The 22440-nt window shown below is 41.6% G+C and overlaps 2 long non-coding RNA genes across 6 annotated transcripts; both read right to left on the bottom strand.

Moving 5' to 3' along the window:
• Nucleotides 1-7844: 7844 nt before the first annotated feature.
• Nucleotides 7845-11492, bottom strand: LOC127926938 (uncharacterized). 5 transcript variants are annotated; one of them, XR_008125587.1, is made up of 6 exons: nucleotides 11419-11492; nucleotides 10335-10568; nucleotides 10067-10136; nucleotides 9683-9741; nucleotides 8700-9062; nucleotides 7845-8216 (listed from the first exon to the last, which is right to left on the bottom strand). It is a non-coding gene; the product is annotated as an uncharacterized LOC127926938 (long non-coding RNA). The 5 variants fall into 5 exon arrangements; XR_008125588.1 differs by lacking the exon at nucleotides 11419-11492 and adding an exon at nucleotides 10944-10991 and having other exon boundaries at nucleotides 7846-8216; nucleotides 10067-10139; nucleotides 10404-10568; XR_008125589.1 differs by lacking the exon at nucleotides 11419-11492 and adding an exon at nucleotides 10691-10741 and having other exon boundaries at nucleotides 7847-8216; nucleotides 10067-10139; nucleotides 10404-10565.
• A 1580-nt stretch (nucleotides 11493-13072) lies between these two features.
• On the bottom strand, nucleotides 13073-15852 carry LOC127926939 (uncharacterized). The gene is made up of 3 exons (XR_008125592.1): nucleotides 15610-15852; nucleotides 14447-15147; nucleotides 13073-13263 (listed from the first exon to the last, which is right to left on the bottom strand). It is a non-coding gene; the product is annotated as an uncharacterized LOC127926939 (long non-coding RNA).
• Nucleotides 15853-22440: the final 6588 nt, after the last annotated feature.

Raw genomic sequence — 22440 nt, forward strand, 5'->3', positions numbered from 1 at the left:
GTGGTGTTCATCTCTGTGTTAATGTTTAATGTCTCTGTGATGTTCATCTCTGTGTCTCTGTGATGTTCATCTCTGTGTTAATGTTTAATGTCTCTGTGATGTTCATCTCTGTGGTAATGTTTAATGTCTCTGTGATGTTCATCTCTGTGTTAATGTTTAATGTCTCTGTGATGTTCATCTCTGTGTTAATGTTTAATGTCTCTGTGATGTTCATGTAATGTTTCATGTCTCTGTGATGTCAATGTAATGTTTAATGTCTCTGTGATGTTCATCTCTGTGTCTCTGTAATGTAATGTTTAATGTCTCTGTGATGTTCATCTCTGTGTTAATGTTTAATGTCTCTGTGATGTTCATCTCTGTGTTAATGTTTAATGTCTCTGTGATGTTCATCTCTGTGGTAATGTTTAATGTCTCTGTGATGTCCATCTCTGTGGTAATGTTTAATGTCTCTGTGATGTTCATCTCTGTGTTAATGTTTAATGTCTCTGTGATGTTCATCTCTGTGTTAATGTTTAATGTCTCTGTGATGTTCATCTCTGTGGTAATGTTTAATGTCTCTGTGATGTTCATCTCTGTGTTAATGTTTAATGTCTCTGTGATATTCATCTCTGTATTAATGTCTCTGTGATGTTCATCTCTGTATTAATGTCTCTGTGATGTTCATCTCTGTGTTAATGTTTAATGTCTCTGTGGTGTTCATCTCTGTGTTAATGTTTAATGTCTCTGTGATGTTCATCTCTGTGGTAATGTTTAATGTCTCTGTGATGTCCATCTCTGTGGTAATGTTTAATGTCTCTGTGATGTTCATCTCTGTGTTAATGTTTAATGTCTCTGTGATGTTCATCTCTGTGGTAATGTTTAATGTCTCTGTGATGTCCATCTCTGTGGTAATGTTTAATGTCTCTGTGATGTTCATCTCTGTATTAATGTCTCTGTGATGTCTATCTCTGTATTAATGTCTCTGTGATGTCCATCTCTGTGTTAATGTTTAATGTCTCTGTGATGTTCATCTCTGTGTTAATGTTTAATGTCTCTGTGATGTTCATCTCTGTATTAATGTCTCTGTGATGTCCATCTCTGTGTTAATGTTTAATGTCTCTGTGATGTTCATCTCTGTGTTAATGTTTAATGTCTCTGTGATGTTCATCTCTGTGGTAATGTTTAATGTCTCTGTGATGTCCATCTCTGTGGTAATGTTTAATGTCTCTGTGATGTTCATCTCTGTATTAATGTCTCTGTGATGTCTATCTCTGTATTAATGTCTCTGTGATGTCCATCTCTGTGTTAATGTTTAATGTGATGTCTATCTCTGTGATGTTCATGTTTAATGTCTCTGTCATCTCTGTGTAATGTTTAATGTCTCTGTGATGTTCATCTCTGTGTTAATGTTTAATGTCTCTGTGATGTTCATCTCTGTGGTAATGTTTAATGTCTCTGTGATGTCTCTGTGATGTCATCTCATCTCTGTGTGTAATGTTTAATGTCTCTGTGATGTTCATCTCTGTGTAATGTTTAATGTCTCTGTGATGTTCATCTCTGTATTAATGTCTCTGTGATGTCCATCTCTGTGTTAATGTTTAATGTCTCTGTGATGTTCATCTCTGTGTTAATGTTTAATGTCTCTGTGATGTTCATCTCTGTATTAATGTCTCTGTGATGTCCATCTCTGTGTTAATGTTTAATGTCTCTGTGATGTTCATCTCTGTGTTAATGTTTAATGTCTCTGTGATATTCATCTCTGTATTACTAGTTGACAGAGTAATATAACTAAGGTCATATATAATGTTGTCTCTGTGATGTTCATCTCTGTATTAATGTCTCTGTGATGTTCATCTCTGTATTACTAGTTGGCAGAGTAATATAACTGAGGTCATATATAATGTTGTCTCTGTGATGTTCATCTCTGTATTAATGTCTCTGTGATGTTCATCTCTGTATTACTAGTTGGCAGAGTAATATAACTGAGGTCATATATAATGTTGTCTCTGTGATGTTCATCTCTGTATTAATGTCTCTGTGATGTTCATCTCTGTATTACTAGTTGGCAGAGTAATATAACTGAGGTCATATATAATGTTGTCTCTGTGATGTTCATCTCTGTATTACTAGTTGGCAGAGTAATATAACTGAGGTCATATATAATGTTGTCTCTGTGATGTTCATCTCTGTATTACTAGTTGACAGAGTAATATAACTGAGGTCATATATAATGTTGTCTCTGTGATGTTCATCTCTGTATTACTAGTTGACAGAGTAATATAACTGAGGTCATATATAATGTATTCTATCTCTGTATTACTGTCTCCATGTTGCTGGAGAGTCCTAATACTTTAAATATCAAATCAATAAATCAATGAATATCTGATGTAATCTAATCCGTCTGTATAATATTATCCTAGCTGGTTTCCCACTGGTGACGAGGAGGAAGAGGAGGACCAACCCAACCTGTGGTCTGTGGAGTCTGGTCCTGACGTTAGGGTGAGTGACGTATTTATTTATGACACGATAATCTTGTATTGAAGTCAGTCGAGGATTGTCAACAAAGGAGCTACCTACACCAAGAATTGACCAATCAGAAAATGTTTACAAAATGTATTTTATTTTTATTTTTTTATTTCACCTTTATTTAACCAGGTAGGCTAGTTGAGAACAAGTTCTCATTTGCAACTGCGACCTGGCCAAGATAAAGCATAGCAGTGTGAGCAGACAACACAGAGTTACACATGGAGTAAACAATTAAGTCAACAATTAAGTCAACAATTAAGTCAATAACACAGTAGAAAAAAAGGCATGAGGAGGTAGGCGAATAATTACAATTTTGCAGATTAACACTGGAGTGATAAATGATCAGATGGTCATGTACAGGTAGAGATATTGGTGTGCAAAAGAGCAGAAAAGTAAATAAATAAAAACAGTATGGGGATGAGGTAGGTGAAAATGGTTGGGCTATTTACCATTAGACTATGTACAGCTGCAGCGATCGGTTAGCTGCTCAGATAGCTGATGTTTGAAGTTGGTGAGGGAGATAAAAGTCTCCAGCTTCAGCGATTTTTGCAGTTCGTTCCAGTCTCAGGCAGCAGAGTACTGGAACGAAAGGCGGGCCAAATGAGGTGTTGGCTTTAGGGATGATCAGTGAGATACACCTGCTGGAGCGCGTGCTACGGATGGGTGTTGCCATCGTGACCAGTGAACTGAGATAAGGCGGAGCTTTACCTAGCATGGACTTGTAGATGACCTGGAGCCAGTGGGTCTGGCGACGAATATGTAGCGAGGGCCAGCCGACTAGAGCATACAAGTCGCAGTGGTGGGTGGTATAAGGTGCTTTAGTGACAAAACGGATGGCACTGTGATAGACTGCATCCAGTTTGCTGAGTAGAGTGTTGGAAGCCATTTTGTAGATGACATCGCCAAAGTCGAGGATCGGTAGGATAGTCAGTTTTACTAGGGTAAGCTTGGCGGCGTGAGTGAAGGAGGCTTTGTTGCGGAATAGAAAGCCGACTCTTGATTTGATTTTCGATTGAAGATGTTTGATATGAGTCTGGAAGGAGAGTTTGCAGTCTAGCCAGACACCTAGGTACTTATAGATGTCCACATATTCAAGGTCGGAACCATTCAGGGTGGTGATGCTAGTCGGGCATGCGGGTGCAGGCAGTGATCGGTTGAAAAGCATGCATTTGGTTTTACTAGCGTTTAAGAGCAGTTGGAGGCCACGGAAGGAGTGTTGTATGGCATTGAAGCTCGTTTGGAGGTTAGATAGCACAGTGTCCAATGACGGGCCGAAAGTATATAGAATGGTGTCGTCTGCGTAGAGGTGGATCAGGGAATCGCCCGCAGCAAGAGCAACATCATTGATATATACAGAGAAAAGAGTCGGCCCGAGAATTGAACCCTGTGGCACCCCCATAGAGACTGCCAGAGGACCGGACAGCATGCCCTCATATTTGACACACTGAACTCTGTCTGCAAAGTAATTGGTGAACCAGGCAAGGCAGTCATCCGAAAAACCGAGGCTACTGAGTCTGCCGATAAGAATATGGTGATTGACCGAGTCGAAAGCCTTGGCAAGGTCGATGAAGACGGCTGCACAGTACTGTCTTTTATCGATGGCGGTTATGATATCGTTTAGTACCTTGAGTGTGGCTGAGGTGCACCCGTGACCGGCTCGGAAACCAGATTGCACAGCGGAGAAGGTACGGTGGGATTCGAGATGGTCAGTGACCATCTGACCAAAATGTCCTATGGCCAGTCCGTTTCTGGATCATAGTGACTCTATTGGGACAGCTATGTCAGAGCCTTTCAGATAACACATCCTATCTGTCATTGGTCTTGTTTGTCCTGTCCCTTAAATCTGGTTGTTTCTGTCTCCCCCTCCAGGTGAAGCTGTAGCAGTGCAGCTGTAGAATACAGCGAGCTGAGTGTGTAAGGCTGTGTGTGTTGGTTTTCACACTGGGCAGGACTGTTCCTCTTGTCAGACATATTCCAATATTCCACTTTTATGTTAGTAACTTCCCCAAATATCTACTGTTTAAACTGTATTAATGCAATAACACAATGAATGTACACATCTAATAACACATTTAATTATTGTCAACAAAGGAGCTACAATAAAATAAATAACATTTAGGTAATAAAATCAAAGAATGAAAATGTGTGAACTGTTGAACTGTATTTTCTATATGGGTATTGGAATGTGAATATTACACAGCCAATCACATTGCTGTGCTCTACCACAACCAGAAGAATTGCTCTGGCTAGCCACTAAACAGATGGTATTGCTTCCAAGAATTGACCAATCAGAAAAAGCTAAGGTTGCCCCACTAGCAGTGGGTAAATATTTGAATGCTCCATTCAAATACTTTTTTTCCACCATATTTAGCAAATATATTCATAAAAAATCCTACAATGTGATTTTCTGGATTTGTTTTCCCTCATTTTGTCTGTCATAGTTGAAGTGTACCTATGATGAAATTTACAGGCCTCTCTCATCTTTTTAACTGGGAGAACTTGCACAATTGGTGGCTGACTAAATACTTTTTTGCCGCACTGTACGTGCGTAAGCATGTAAGGTGTATGTTTGAATTTGTCCATGTGTGTCTATAACAGATTTTTCATACCTTAGCACTGCTCTGATCCTATATTACTGAGTGGTAGATGGACAGGTCTCTCTCTCTCTGTCTCTGTCTCTGTCTCTGTCTCTGTCTCTGTCTCTGTCTCTCTCTCTCTCTCTGTCTCTCTCTGTCTCTGTCTCTGTCTCTGTCTCTGTCTCTCTCTCTGTCTCTGTCTCTGTCTCTGTCTCTCTGTCCCTCTCTGTCTCTGTCTCTCTGTCCCTCTCTCTGTCTCTCTGTCTCTCTCTCTCTCTCTCTCTGTCTCTCTCTTCTCTGTCTCTGTTCTCTGTCTCTCTCTGTCTCTGTCCCTCTCTGTCTCTGTCTCTGTCTCTCTGTCCCTCTTCTGTTCAGTGTTCATTACACCTGTCTCTGTTCATTCTGTTTTACACCTGTTCAGTGTTCATTCTCTGTTCATTACACCTGTTCTGTTCTCTGTTCTGTTCATTACACCTGTTCATTACACCTGTTCTGTTCATTACACCTGTTCATTCTGTCCATTACACCTGTTCAGTGTTCATTCACCTGTTCTGTTCATTCTGTTCAGTGTTCATTACTCTGTTCATTACACCTGTTCAGTGTTCATTACACCTGTTCTCTGTTCAGTGTTCATTACACCTGTTCAGTGTTCATTACACTCTGTTCATTACACCTGTTCAGTGTTCATTACACCTGTTCAGTGTTCATTCTGTTCATTCTCTGTTCATTACACCTGTTCAGTGTTCATTCACCTGTTCATTACACCTGTTCTGTTCATTACACCTGTTAAGTGTTCATTACACCTGTTCAGTGTTCATTACACCTGTTCAGTGTTCATTACACCTGTTCTGTTCATTACACCTGTTCTGTTCATTACTCTGTTCAGTGTTCATTACACCTGTTCAGTGTTCATTACACCTGTTCATTCTGTTCAGTGTTCATTCTGTTCTGTTCATTCTGTTCAGTGTTCATTCACCTGTTCATTACTCTGTTCAGTGTTCATTACACCTGTTCATTACACCTGTTCAGTGTTCATTACACCTGTTCAGTGTTCATTCTGTTCAGTGTTCATTCTCTGTTCATTACACCTGTTCAGTGTTCATTACACCTGTTCAGTGTTCATTACACCTGTTCAGTGTTCATTACACCTGTTCATTCTGTTCAGTGTTCATTACACCTGTTCATTACACCTGTTCAGTGTTCATTACACCTGTTCATTACACCTGTTCAGTGTTCATTCTGTTAAGTGTTCATTACACCTGTTCTGTTCATTACACCTGTTCAGTGTTCATTACACCTGTTCAGTGTTCATTACACCTGTTCAGTGTTCATTACACCTGTTCATTACACCTGTTCAGTGTTCATTACACCTGTTCATTACACCTGTTCAGTGTTCATTACACCTGTTCAGTGTTCATTACACCTGTTCATTACACCTGTTCAGTGTTCATTACACCTGTTAAGTGTTCATTACACCTGTTAAGTGTTCATTACACCTGTTCAGTGTTCATTACACCTGTTCAGTGTTCATTACACCTGTTCAGTGTTCATTACACCTGTTCAGTGTTCATTACACCTGTTCATTACACCTGTTCAGTGTTCATTACACCTGTTCAGTGTTCATTACACCTGTTCAGTGTTCATTACACCTGTTCATTCACCTGTTCATTACACCTGTTCAGTGTTCATTACACCTGTTCATTACACCTGTTCAGTGTTCATTCTGTTCAGTGTTCTGTTCAGTGTTCATTACACCTGTTCAGTGTTCATTACACCTGTTCAGTGTTCATTACACCTGTTCAGTGTTCATTACACCTGTTCAGTGTTCATTACACCTCTGTTCATTACACCTGTTCAGTGTTCATACCTGTTCAGGATCATTACACCTGTATTTTTTATTACACCTGTTCAGTGTTCATTAATGTTCATTACACCTGTTCAGTGTAACCTGTTCAGTGTTCATTACACCTGTTCAGTGTTCATTACAGTGTTCATTACACCTGTTCATTACACCTGTTCAGTGTTCATTACACCTGTTCATTACACCTGTTCAGTGTTCATTACACCTGTTCAGTGTTCATTACACCTGTTCAGTGTTCATTACACCTGTTCATTACACCTGTTCAGTGTTCATTACACCTGTTCATTACACCTGTTCAGTGTTCATTACACCTGTTCAGTGTTCATTACACCTGTTCAGTGTTCATTACACCTGTTAAGTGTTCATTACACCTGTTCATTACACCTGTTCAGTGTTCATTACACCTGTTCATTACACCTGTTCAGTGTTCATTACACCTGTTCATTACACCTGTTCAGTGTTCATTACACCTGTTCATTACACCTGTTCAGTGTTCATTACACCTGTTCAGTGTTCATTACACCTGTTCAGTGTTCATTACACCTGTTACAGTGTTCAGTGTTCATTACACCTGTTCAGTGTTCATTACACCTGTTCAGTGTTTACACCTGTTCTGTGTTCATTACACCTGTTCAGTGTTCATTACACCTGTTCAGTGTTCATTTACAGGTGATTTTACAGGTGATTAGAACTTTATATTCCAAACCACAAAGGCTGAATTAACATTTGAGAGATAAAAGCTTTTTGGTGCGCATGGAAAATGTCGGCCATCTTTTATTTCAGGTCATGAGACCAAAATTTTTTTTTTTTTTTTTTTTAACCAGGCAAGTCAGTTAATTAAGAACAAATCTTATTTTTTTCGGAACAGTGGGTTAACTGGTCTAGGAACAGTGGGTTAACTGTCTGTTCAGGGGCAGAACGACAGATTTGTACCTTGTCAGCTCATGGGTTTGAACTTGCAACCTTCCAGTTACTAGTCCAACGCTCTAACCACTAGGCTAGCCTGCCAACCCTCCACTCTAACCACTAGGCTACCCTGCCGCCCCTCCACTCTAACCACTAGGCTACCCTGCCGCCCCTCCACTCTAACCACTAGGCTACCCTGCCGCCCCTCCACTCTAACCACTAGGATACCCTGGCACCTCTACACTCTAACCACTAGGCGACCCTGCCGCCCCTCCACTCTAACCACTAGGCTACCCTGCCGCCTCTACACTCTAACCACTAGGCTACCCTGCCCCCTCTACACTCTAACCACTAGGCTACCCTGCCACCTCTACACTCTAACCACTAGGCTACCCTGGCCTCTACACTCTAACCACTAGGCTACCCTGCCACCTCTCCACTCTAACCACTAGGCTACCCTGCCACCTCTCCACTCTAACCACTAGGCTACCCTGCCACCCCTCCACTCTAACCACTAGGCTACCCTGCCACCTCTACACTCTAACCACTAGGCTACCCTGCCACCCCTCCACTCTAACCACTAGGCTACCCTGCCGCCCTCCACTCTAACCACTAGGATACCCTACCTCTACACCTAACCACTAGGCGACCCTGCCCCCTCCACTCTAACCACTAGGCTACCCTGCCGCCCCTCCACTCTAACCACTAGGCTACCCTGCCGCCCTCCACTCTAACCACTAGGCTACCCTGCCACCCTCCACTCTAACCACTAGGCTACCCTGCCACCCTCCACTCTAACCACTAGGCTACCCTGCCGCCCCTCCACTCTAACCACTAGGCTACCCTACCACCTCTACACTCTAACCACTAGGCTACCCTGCCACCTCTACACTCTAACCACTAGGCTACCCTGCCACCTCTACACTCTAACCACTAGGCTACCCTGCCACCTCTACACTCTAACCACTAGGCTACCCTGCCACCTCTACACTCTAACCACTAGGCTACCCTGCCACCTCTACACTCTAACCACTAGGCTACCCTACCACCTCTACACTCTAACCACTAGGCTACCCTGCCACCTCTACACTCTAACCACTAGGCTACCCTACCACCTCTACACTCTAACCACTAGGCTACCCTGCCACCTCTACACTCTAACCACTAGGCTACCCTGCCGCCTCTACACTCTAACCACTAGGCTACCCTACCACCTCTACACTCTAACCACTAGGCTACCCTGCCACCCCTCCACTCTAACCACTAGGCTACCCTGCCGCCCCTCCACTCTAACCACTAGGCTACCCTGCTGCCCCTCCACTCTAACCACTAGGTTACCCTGCCACCTCTACACTCTAACCACTAGGCTACCCTGCCGCCCTCCACTCTAACCACTAGGATACCCTACCACCTCTACACTCTAACCACTAGGGACCCTGCCGCCCTCCACTCTAACCACTAGGCTACCCTGCCACCCTCCACTCTAACCACTAGGCTACCCTGCCGCCCCTCCACTCTAACCACTAGGATACCCTGGCACCTCTACACTCTAACCACTAGGCTACCCTGCCGCCCTCCACTCTAACCACTAGGCTACCCTGCCACCCCTCCACTCTAACCACTAGGCTACCCTGCCACCTCTACACTCTAACCACTAGGCTACCCTGCCCCCCTCCACTCTAACCACTAGGCTACCCTGCCACCCCTCCACTCTAACCACTAGGCTACCCTGCCCCCCTCCACTCTAACCACTAGGCTACCCTGCCACCTCTACACTCTAACCACTAGGCTACCCTGCCCCCTCTACACTCTAACCACTAGGCTACCCTGCCACCTCTACACTCTAACCACTAGGCTACCCTGCCACCTCTACACTCTAACCACTAGGCTACCCTGCCGCCTCTACACTCTAACCACTAGGCTACCTGCCACCTCTACACTCTAACCACTAGGCTACCCTACCTCCTCTACACTCTAACCACTAGGCTACCTGCCTCCTCTACACTCTAACCACTAGGCTACCCTACCTCCTCTACACTCTAACCACTAGGCTACCTGCCACCCCTACACTCTAACCACTAGGCTACCCTGCCACCTCTACACTCTAACCACTAGGCTACCCTACCTCCTCTACACTCTAACCACTAGACTACCTGCCTCCTCTACACTCTAACCACTAGGCTACCCTACCTCCTCTACACTCTAACCACTAGGCTACCTGCCACCCCTACACTCTAACCACTAGGCTACCCTACCTCCTCTACACTCTAACCACTAGGCTACCCTACCTCCTCTACACTCTAACCACTAGGCTACCCTGCCACCTCTACACTCTAACCACTAGGCTACCCTACCACCTCTACACTCTAACCACTAGGCTACCCTGCCACCTCTACACTCTAACCACTAGGCTACCCTGCCGCCTCTACACTCTAACCACTAGGCTACCCTACCGCCTCTACACTCTAACCACTAGGCTACCCTACCGCCTCTACACTCTAACCACTAGGCTACCCTACCTCCTCTACACTCTAACCACTAGGCTACCCTGCCACCTCTACACTCTAACCACTAGGCTACCCTGCCACCTCTACACTCTAACCACTAGGCTACCCTGCCACCTCTACACTCTAACCACTAGGCTACCCTACCTCCTCTACACTCTAACCACTAGGCTACCCTGCCTCCTCTACACTCTAACCACTAGTCTACCCTACCTCCTCTACACTCTAACCACTAGACTACCCTGCCGCTCTACACTCTAACCACTAGGCTACCCTGCCACCTCTACACTCTAACCACTAGGCTACCCTGCTACACTCTAACCACTAGACTACCCTACCTCCTCTACACTCTAACCACTAGGCTACCCTACCTCCTCTACACTCTAACCACTAGGCTACACTCTAACCACTAGACTACCCTACCTCCTCTACACTCTAACCACTAGGCTACCCTACCTCCCTCTACACTCTAACCACTAGGCTACCCTACCTCCTCTACACTCTAACCACTAGACTACCCTGCCACCTCTACACTCTAACCACTAGGCTACCCTGCCGCCCTCCACTCTAACCACTAGGCTACCCTGCCACCTCTACACTCTAACCACTAGGCTACCCTACCTCCTCTACACTCTAACCACTAGGCTACCCTACCACCTCTACACTCTAACCACAAGGCTACCCTGCCACCTCTACACTCTAACCACTAGACTACCCTACCTCCTCTACACTCTAACCACTAGGCTACCCTACCACCTCTACACTCTAACCACTAGACTACCCTACCTCCTCTACACTCTAACCACTAGACTACCCTGCCACCTCTACACTCTAACCACTAGGCTAACCACTAGGCTACCCTGCCTCCTCTACACTCTAACCACTAGGCTACCCTACCACCTCTACACTCTAACCACTAGGCTACCCTACCACCCTCTCCACTCTAACCACTAGGCTACCCTACCACCTCTACACTCTAACCACTAGGCTACCCTACCACCTCTACACTCTAACCACTAGGCTACCCTGCCACCCCTCCACTCTAACCACTAGGCTACCCTACCACCTCTACACTCTAACCACTAGGCTACCCTGCCACCTCTACACTCTAACCACTAGGCTACCCTGCCACCTCTACACTCTAACCACTAGGCTACCCTACCACCTCCACTCTAACCACTAGGCTACCCTGCCTCCTCTACACTCTAACCACTAGGCTACCCTACCACCTCTACACTCTAACCACTAGGCTACCCTGCCCCTCCACTCTAACCACTAGGCTACCCTACCACCTCTACACTCTAACCACTAGGCTACCCTGCCACCTCTACACTCTAACCACTAGGCTACCCTACCACCTCTACACTCTAACCACTAGGCTACCCTGCCCCTCTACACTCTAACCACTAGGCTACCCTGCCACCTCTACACTCTAACCTCTGTCCAGTAGATAACCCTAAATAAATATCTGATGTAATCCAAGGCTACCCTGCACTGTTTCTTTGTCAACCATAGGCTGTACATTTACCTACCACCTTTGACACTCTAACCACTCAGGCTCTCCCTTCCACCTCCTCCACTCTAACCACTAGACAGTAGCAACAAACTATTTAAAACCTCTACAATCAACCACTAGGCTACCCTGCCATCCTCTCGAGCTCACTCTAACCACTAATGTGTGTTTTGGCTAAATGGTTCAAAACCATTATATTATAGACCTGCCCTCTACATCCTCTAAAAACCATTAGGCTAGACCTGCCGCCCTCCAGCATAAAAACCACTAGACCTGTTAAGCTACCCTACCACCTCTACACTCTAACCACTAGGCTACCCTACCTATAGACCTCTACACATCCAGCATAAAAACCATTATACTATAGACCTGCCATCCAGCATAAAAACACATTATACCATAGGCTAAATTACTCACATCCAGCATAAAAACACATTATACCACTAGGCTACCCTCCAGCCTCTATAAAACCACACACCCTAAAAACCACCTCTAGACTCTAACCACTAGGCATAAAAACACCTAGACCTGCTAAATTACTCACTCCAGCATAAAAACACATTATACTAGGCTAAATTACTCACATCCAGCATAAAAACACATTATACCATAGGCTACCCTACCTCCAGCATAAAAACACATTAACCATAGGCTATCCAGCATAAAAACACATTATACTACACTAACCACAGGCTGCACTAAACTAGGCTACCCTACATCCAGCATAAAAACACATTATACCATAGGCTACATCCCATAAAAACACATTATACTATAGACCTGCTAAATTACTCACATCCAGCATAAAAACACATTATACTATAGACCTGCTACACATCCAGCATAAAAACCATTATACTAGGCTACCCTGCCATCCAGCATAAAAACACATTAACCACTAGGCTACCCTGCCGCCTAAATTACTACATCCAGCATAAAAACACATTATATTATAGACCTGCTAAATTACTCACATCCAGCATAAAAACACATTATACTATAGACCTGCTAAATTACTCACATCCAGCATAAAAACACATTATACTATAGACCTGCTAAATTACCCACATCCAGCATAAAAACACATTATACTAAAGGCTAAATTACACATTATAAAAACACATTATACTATAGACCTCACATCCAGCATAAAAACACATTATTAGACCTGCTAAATCCATCCAGCATAAAAACACATTATACTATAGACCTGCTAAATTACTCACATCCAGCATAAAAACACATTATACTATAGACCTGCTAAATTACTCACATCCAGCATAAAAACACATTATACTATAGACCTGCTAAATTACTCACATCCAGCATAAAAACACATTATACTATAGACCTGCTAAATTACTCACATCCAGCATAAAAACACATGATACTATAGACCTGCTAAATTACTCACATCCAGCATAAAAACACATGATACTATAGACCTGCTAAATTACTCACATCCAGCATAAAAACACATTATACTATAGACCTGCTAAATTACTCACATCCAGCATAAAAACACATTATACTATAGACCTGCTAAATTACTCACATCCAGCATAAAAACACATTATACTATAGACCTGCTAAATTACTCACATCCAGCATAAAAACACATTATACTATAGACCTGCTAAATTACTCACATCCAGCATAAAAACACATTATACTATAGACCTGCTAAATTACTCACATCCAGCATAAAAACACATTATACTATAGACCTGCTAAATTACTCACATCCAGCATAAAAACACATTATACTATAGACCTGCTAAATTACTCACATCCAGCATAAAAACACATTATACTATAGACCTGCTAAATTACTCACATCCAGCATAAAAACACATTATACTATAGACCTGCTAAATTACTCACATCCAGCATAAAAACACATTATACTATAGACCTGCTAAATTACTCACATCCAGCATAAAAACACATTATACTATAGACCTGCTAAATTACTCACATCCAGCATAAAAACACATTATACTATAGACCTGCTAAATTACTCACATCCAGCATAAAAACACATTATACTATAGACCTGCTAAATTACTCACATCCAGCATAAAAACACATTATACTATAGACCTGCTAAATTACTCACATCCAGCATAAAAACACATTATACTATAGACCTGCTAAATTACTCACATCCAGCATAAAAACACATTATACTATAGACCTGCTAAATTACTCACATCCAGCATAAAAACACATTATACTATAGACCTCCAGCATAAAAACACAAATTACTCACATCCAGCATAAAAACACATTATACTATAGACCTGCTAAATTACTCACATCCAGCATAAAAACACATTATACTATAGACCTGCTAAATTACTCACATCCAGCATAAAAACACATTATACTATAGACCTGCTAAATTACTCACATCCAGCATAAAAACACATTATACTATAGACCTGCTAAATTACTCACATCCAGCATAAAAACACATTATACTATAGACCTGCTAAATTACTGCTAAATTACACATCCAGCATAAAAACACATTATACTATAGACCTCACATCCAGCATAAAAACACATTATACTAGACCTGCTAAATTACTCACATCCAGCATAAAAACACATTATACTATAGACCTGCTAAATTACTCACATCCAGCATAAAAACACATTATACTATAGACCTGCTAAATTACTCACATCCAGCATAAAAACACATTATACTATAGACCTGCTAAATTACTCACATCCAGCATAAAAACACATTATACTATAGACCTGCTAAATTACTCACATCCAGCATAAAAACACATTATACTATAGACCTGCTAAATTACTCACATCCAGCATAAAAACACATTATACTATAGACCTGCTAAATTACTCACATCCAGCATAAAAACACATTATACTATAGACCTGCTAAATTACATCCAGCATAAAAACACATTATACCATAGACCTGCTAAATAACTCACATCCAGCATAAAAACACATTATACTATAGACCTGCTAAATTACTCACATCCAGCATAAAAACACATTATACCATAGACCTGCTAAATTACTCACATCCAGCATAAAAACACATTATACTATAGACCTGCTAAATTACTCACATCCAGCCTAAAAACACATTATACTATAGACCTGCTAAATTACTCACATCCAGCATAAAAACACATTATACTATAGACCTGCTAAATTACTCACATCCAGCATAAAAACACATTATACTATAGACCTGCTAAATTACTCACATCCAGCATAAAAACACATTATACTATAGTCCTGCTAAATTACTCAAATCCAGCATAAAAACACATTATACTATAAACCTGCTAAATTACTCACATCCAGCATAAAAACACATTATACTATAGACCTGCTAAATTACTCACATCCAGCATAAAAACACATTATACTATAGACCTGCTAAATTACTCACATCCAGCATAAAAACACATTATACTATAGACCTGCTAAATTACTCACATCCAGCATAAAAACACATTATACTATAGACCTGCTAAATTACATCCAGCATAAAAACACATTATACCATAGACCTGCTAAATTACTCACATCCAGCATAAAAACACATTATACTATAGACCTGCTAAATTACATCCAGCATAAAAACACATTATACTATAGACCTGCTAAATTACTCACATCCAGCATAAAAACACATTATACTATAGACCTGCTAAATTACTCACATCCAGCATAAAAACACATTATACTATAGACCTGCTAAATTACTCACATCCAGCATAAAAACACATTATACTATAAACCTGCTAAATTACTCACATCCAGCATAAAAACACATGATACTATAGACCTGCTAAATTACTCACATCCAGCATAAAAACACATTATACTATAGACCTGCTAAATTACTCACATCCAGCATAAAAACACATTATACTATAGACCTGCTAAATTACTCACATCCAGCATAAAAACACATTATACTATAGACCTGCTAAATTACGCTAAATTACTCACATCCAGCATAAAAACACATTATACTATAGACCTGCTAAATTACTCACATCCAGCATAAAAACACATTATACTATAGACCTGCTAACTTACTCACATCCAGCATAAAAACACATTATACTATAGACCTGCTAAATTACTCACATCCAGCATAAAAACACATTATACTATAGACCTGCTAAATTACTCACATCCAGCATAAAAACACATTATACTATAGACCTGCTAACTTACTCACATCCAGCATAAAAACACATTATACTATAGACCTGCTAAATTACTCACATCCAGCATAAAAACACATTATACTATAGACCTGCTAAATTACTCACATCCAGCATAAAAACACATTATACTATAGACCTGCTAACTTACTCACATCCAGCATAAAAACACATTATACTATAGACCTGCTAAATTACTCACATCCAGCATAAAAACACATTACACTATAGACCTGCTAAATTACTCACATCCAGCATAAAAACACATTATTAAAAACACTGTATTTTTTTCTGATGTAACAGTTATTCATGTAGTAAACATTATATGACTTGGTGAAGGTGCGGTAGAAAGAAGCTGTCTTCCTCCCTGTTATTGTCACGTTCTGACCTTTATTTTTCTTTGTTTTGTATTTATTTAGTATGGTCAGGGCGTGAGTTGGGTGGGCAGTCTATGTTTGTTTTTCTAGGTTTTGGGTATTTCTATGTTTCGGCCGAGTATGGTTCTCAATCAGAGGCAGGTGTCATTAGTTGTCTCTGATTGAGAATCATACTTAGGTAGCCTGGGTTTCACTGTGTGTTTGTGGGTGATTGTTCCTGTCTCTGTGTTTTGCACCTGTTTTGGGTTTTCACGTTTCTTGTTTTTGTTAGTTTGTTCATGTGAAGTGATTTATTAAAACATGAATCAAAACAACCACGCTGCACTTTGGTCCGCCTCTCTGTCAATGAAAATCACCATCCTTGTCTTTATACCTGTTCAGACAACACCCTCCAGGGGGCAGTAAATCACCATCCTTGTCTTCATACCTGTTCAGACAACACCCTCCGGGGAGCAGTAAATCACCATCCTTGTCTTCATACCTGTTCAGACAACACCCTCCAGGGGGCAGTAAATCACCATCCTTGTCTTTATACCTGTTCAGACAACTCCCTCCAGGGGGCAGTAAATCACCATCCTTGTCTTTATACCTGTTCAGACAACTCCCTCCAGGGGGCAGAAAATCACCATCCTTGTCTTCATACCTGTTCAGACAACACCCTCCGGGGGGCAGTAAATCACCATCCTTGTCTTCATACCTGTTCAGACAACTCCCTCCAGGGGGCAGAAAATCACCATCCTTGTCTTCATACCTGTTCAGACAACACCCTCCAGGGGGCAGTAAATCACCACCCTTGTCTTCATACCTGTTCAGACAACTCCCTCCAGGGGGCAGTGTGCACCCTTTCTTGTTTGTTTACCAACTCATAGAAGTCGTAGAAGAACAAAATGTACTACTTCAGAATGGAGATGGCCTCAATGGCACTGCTTGTGATCTCACAGACACCCTAATGGGGCCAGTAGAGTTATGCAATGTCTATCTAAGTCTCTGTTTCAAACACATACAAAAGAAAAGTTAGGCTCAGGGTTTGAATCAGGGTTTAAGAAATTTGGAAAAAAAGTTAGGCTGCTAGAAAATTCACAGATTGTTTGCTATAGTTGAATCAGGGTTTGATTATTTGTTACAATGTGTTTTTGCCGTTTGGTTGTTTTCACATTGTCAAAAATTGTAAAACAAACTACAATACTTGAACAAAATAAATGTGTGTATCATAAGTTACACCGCCTGCTTCGTCAGTACCAGTTTTTCCCAATTCATCTCACACCAAGGCTGGAACCTGTTCTGCCAGATTGTCTAAAAGGACGTTGGAGGCGGCTTATGGTAGAAAAATTCACAATAAATTATCTGGCAACTGCTCTGGTTGACATTCCTGCACTCAGCATGTAAATAGCACACTTCCTCAAAACTTGAGACATCTGTGGTATTGTGTTGTGTGACAAAAAAAAATGTACATTTTAGGTTAGCCTTTTAGGGTGGTCTTTTTGTCCCCAGCAGAAGGTGCACCTGTGTAACAATCATGCTGTTTAATGAGCTTCTTGATATGCCACACCTATCAGGTGAATGGAATATCTTGGCAAATGAGAAATGATCACCCACAGGGATGTAAAGACATTTGAAAGAAATAAGCTTTTTGGATCATTTCCTGTATTTTTTTTTTCAGCTCATGAAACACGGAACCAACACTTTACATGTTGTGTTTACACTCTGAGTGTACAAAACACAAACAAGGACACCATGTCTTTCCATGACATAAACTGACAGGGGAATCCAGGTGAAAGTTCAGATCCCTTATTGATGTCACTTGCTAAATCCACTAGAATCAGTGCAGATGAAGGGGAGGAGACGGTTAAAGAAGGATGTATGGGGCTTTGACTTCCGGCGCCGACAGAGATGGCCGCCTCGCTTCACGTTCCTAGGCACGATGCAATCTCAACCACACTGCACACTGCCCTAACCCATCTGGACAAGAGGAATACCTATGTGAGAATGCTGTTCATCGACTACAGCTCGGCATTCAACACCATAGTACCCTCCAAGCTCGTCATCAAGCTCGAGACCCTGGGTCTCGACCCCGCCCTGTGCAACTGGGTACTGAACTTCCTGACGGGCCGCCCCCAGGTGGTGAGGGTAGACAACAACATCTCCTCCCCGCTGATCCTCAACACGGGGCCCCACAAGGGTGCGTTCTGAGCCCTCTCCTGTACTCCCTGTTCACCCACGACTGCGTGGCCATGCACGCCTCCAACTCAATCATCAAGTTTGCGGACGACACAACAGTGGTAGGCTTGATTACCAACAACGACGAGACGGCCTACAGGGAGGAGGTGAGGGCCCTCGGAGTGTGGTGTCAGGAAAATAACCTCACACTCAACGTCAACAAAACTAAGGAGATGATTGTGGACTTCAGGAAACAGCAGAGGGAACACCCCCCTATCCACATCGATGGAACAGTAGTGGAGAGGGTAGCAAGTTTTAAGTTCCTCGGCATACACATCACAGACAAACTGAATTGGTCCACTCACACAGACAGCGTCGTGAAGAAGGCGCAGCAGCGCCTCTTCAACCTCAGGAGGCTGAAGAAATTCGGCTTGTCACCAAAAGCACTCACAAACTTCTACAGATGCACAATCGAGAGCATCCTGGCGGGCTGTATCACCGCCTGGTACGGCAACTGCTCCTCCCTCAACCGTAAGGCTCTCCAGATGGTAGTGAGATCTGCACAACGCATCACCGGGGGCAAACTACCTGCCCTCCAGGACACCTACACCACCCGATGTTACAGGAAGGCCATAAAGATCATCAAGGACATCAACCACCCGAGCCACTGCCTGTTCACCCCGCTATCATCCAGAAGGCGAGGTCAGTACAGGTGCATCAAAGCTGGGACCGAGAGACTGAAAAACAGCTTCTATCTCAAGGCCATCAGACTGTTAAACAGCCACCACTAACATTGAGTGGCTGCTGCCAACACACTGACATTGACACTGACCCAACTCCAGCCACTTTAATAATGGGAATTGATGGGAAATGATGTAAATATATCACTAGCCACTTTAAACAATGCTACCTTATATAATGTTACTTACCCTACATTATTCATCTCATATGCATATGTATATACTGTACTCTATATCATCGACTGCATCCTTATGTAATACATGTATCACTAGCCACTTTAACTATGCCACTTTGTTTACTTTGTCTACACACTCATCTCATATGTATATACTGTACTCGATACCATCTACTGTATGCTGCCCCGTACCATCACTCATTCATATATCCTCATGTACATATTCTTTATCCCCTTACACTGTGTATAAGACAGTAGTTTTGGAATTGTTAGTTAGATTACTTGTTGGGTTATTACTGCATTGTCGGAACTAGAAGCACAAGCATTTCGCTACACTCGCATTAACATCTGCTAACCATGTGTATGTGACAAATAAAATGTAATTTGATTTGATTTGATTTGATGTTGAAGCCTTGAGACAATTGTGCATAAAATGCATACGACAGCTTGATGAAAACCAGTCGATATTCAGGTCCCCAAGAAAGTAGATTCTCTGTTTACCGTCACATATACTCATTCTAAAATGGATTACACCCCCCCCCCCTCATCAATCTACACACAATACCCCATAATGACAAAGCAAAAAAAACGATTTATAGAAATATGGAAAAAAGTTAGACGGCCAGATAATTCACAGTTGTATTGACTTCACAAAGCTATGGAAGTGAACTGAAAGTGAAAAAATGCACACAGTTGCAATGTTATTCCCAACCGATTGGCTGTTTTGCTGGTGGCAAAACAAATTAACCTTCTGCACGTGTGTGATTCTCTACATAACAATATTTTGCTCCCTCTACTGCCACTTCACCCCGTGTGTGATTCTCTACATAGCAATATTTTGCTCCATCTTCAGCCACCTCACCCCGTGTGTGTGTGTGTGTGTGTGTGTGTGTGTGTGTGTGTGTGTGTGTGTGTGTGTGTGTGTGTGTGTGTGTGTGTGTGTGTGTGTGTGTGTGTGTGTGTGTGTGTGTGTGTGTGTGTGTAGTTGGGACAGTTTGCTAAGTGTTCAGAATGAATTTTGTTTTATTTATTTTTTTAGATACAATGTTATTATTATTATAAATTGTCATAAAGGCTGCTATTCTACTGAAAAATACCTTGGGAGGAAAACATTTGGCAACGATAGTCTTTGATCTTGTCTCTGCACCATCATCTGTTTGTACAGCTCCAGGGAAAGGCTTCCGTTTCGCTAGCACACCCTCAGGTTATTCATAACACCAATATGATATTTAAATTGGTTATTCATTAAACCAATATGATATTTAAATTGGTTATTCATAAAACCAATATGATATTTAAATTGGTTATTCATTAAACCAATATGTTATTTAAATTGGTTATTCATTAAACCAATATAAGCATCACTTCAGGGACTGCCAGGAATAAGCATCACTTCAGAGACTGCCAGGAATAAGCATCACTTCAGGGACTGCCAGGAATAAGCATCACTTCAGGGACTGCCAGGAATAAGCATCACTTCAGGGACTGCCAGGAATAAGCATCACTTCAGGGACTGCCAGGAATAAGCGTCACCGCGGATGACATCACGGCTGTGGTGCAACAATGGAAGAAGCAGCGGCAGGACCATGACCACAACCTGACTCAGTTCTTACAAAGAGCAAAGGAGATTCATCTAAAGTTGAGTAAAGACTAAAGTTAAGCTCAGGCTCACAAGTACTTTCATACACGGGACATCTTTTGACAGCTGAAGGCCAGAAGCCAGATCCTGAATTGAGAATGAATGCCTAGCCATAGTGTTCGCCTGTGACCGTTTTGATCAATACCTTCAACGTAGGGACTTCATCAAGGTGCACACTGATAACAAGCAGCTTGAGGTTAAAAGGTATAAAATGTCACATTTGATATACAGCTGTCCGGCCCCATTCATTTTCTGTTGGTGAAATATATACACTGACATAAAACTACTATTTTAAATGTACTGTATATCAGTCACTGTTGTAGTTTATGGATAATAACGTTCTTCATTTATAGGAAAATAAATATTTTTTATTACCTTATTCATCCTGTATTCTGTAGTCTATCTACTGTATGTTGATTACTGGGAAAAACATCAAGAAATATAATGTTTAAACAAAGATTACGATTATGTGTATTTTTCTTGAAATAAATATTTCACCACTTTCAGAATGTTTGTTACTTCACTAGTTATATTTTCCACAGCCTAACTAAAAACAACGTCTCCCCTGTGACAACGATATGCAGTGTATGAGTAACAGACCAGTGGTTTAGTGATGGAGAAATAGGGAATGTTGCATGGATTCCATCTATAGATGTGTAGATCAGACAAGACACAGTGGTGGACTGAATTTCCATGAAGAAAAACTTTAGCATAATGTCAAAGTGGAGCTGGTATTCCTTTCCAGAAACAACCCCTAACCACTAGACATATACCGTAAACTGTATGAAAACAAACACAAACAAAGAAAAATAGCTTTTTTAAAAAAGGTAATATGGATGATTCACTTCCTTGTGTAAAAACATCCTGCCAATGACAAGGCAAAAGGGGAAATCTATCAGTTCAGGTTGTACCATCTAATCGATGTTATGTAAGAGATAATCAACGAGGGGCTATGGGTTCAAAGGAAAATAATGACATGGAAGGTGTGTTCAGTGACCCGCTAGGGGATTAGATTTGACCATTTAAAACCACAATACAACCACATGTTTATATAATCCATTTAAAATGATTGAGGATTACAAGTTCAAATTGAAAATACTTGAAAACGAATTATATACACAAGATTATAATATGAAAACAAATAGTTATAACTACATTGAACAAACAATATCAACTCAACATGCAACAATGTAAATAGATTTTACTGAGTTACAGTTCTTATAAGGAAACCAGTCAATGGAAATAAATTCACCTGGCACT

The sequence above is a fragment of the Oncorhynchus keta genome, unplaced genomic scaffold, assembly GCF_023373465.1.
Source record: "Oncorhynchus keta strain PuntledgeMale-10-30-2019 unplaced genomic scaffold, Oket_V2 Un_contig_86_pilon_pilon, whole genome shotgun sequence".
In the NCBI taxonomy this organism is placed as follows: Eukaryota; Metazoa; Chordata; class Actinopteri; order Salmoniformes; family Salmonidae; genus Oncorhynchus; species Oncorhynchus keta.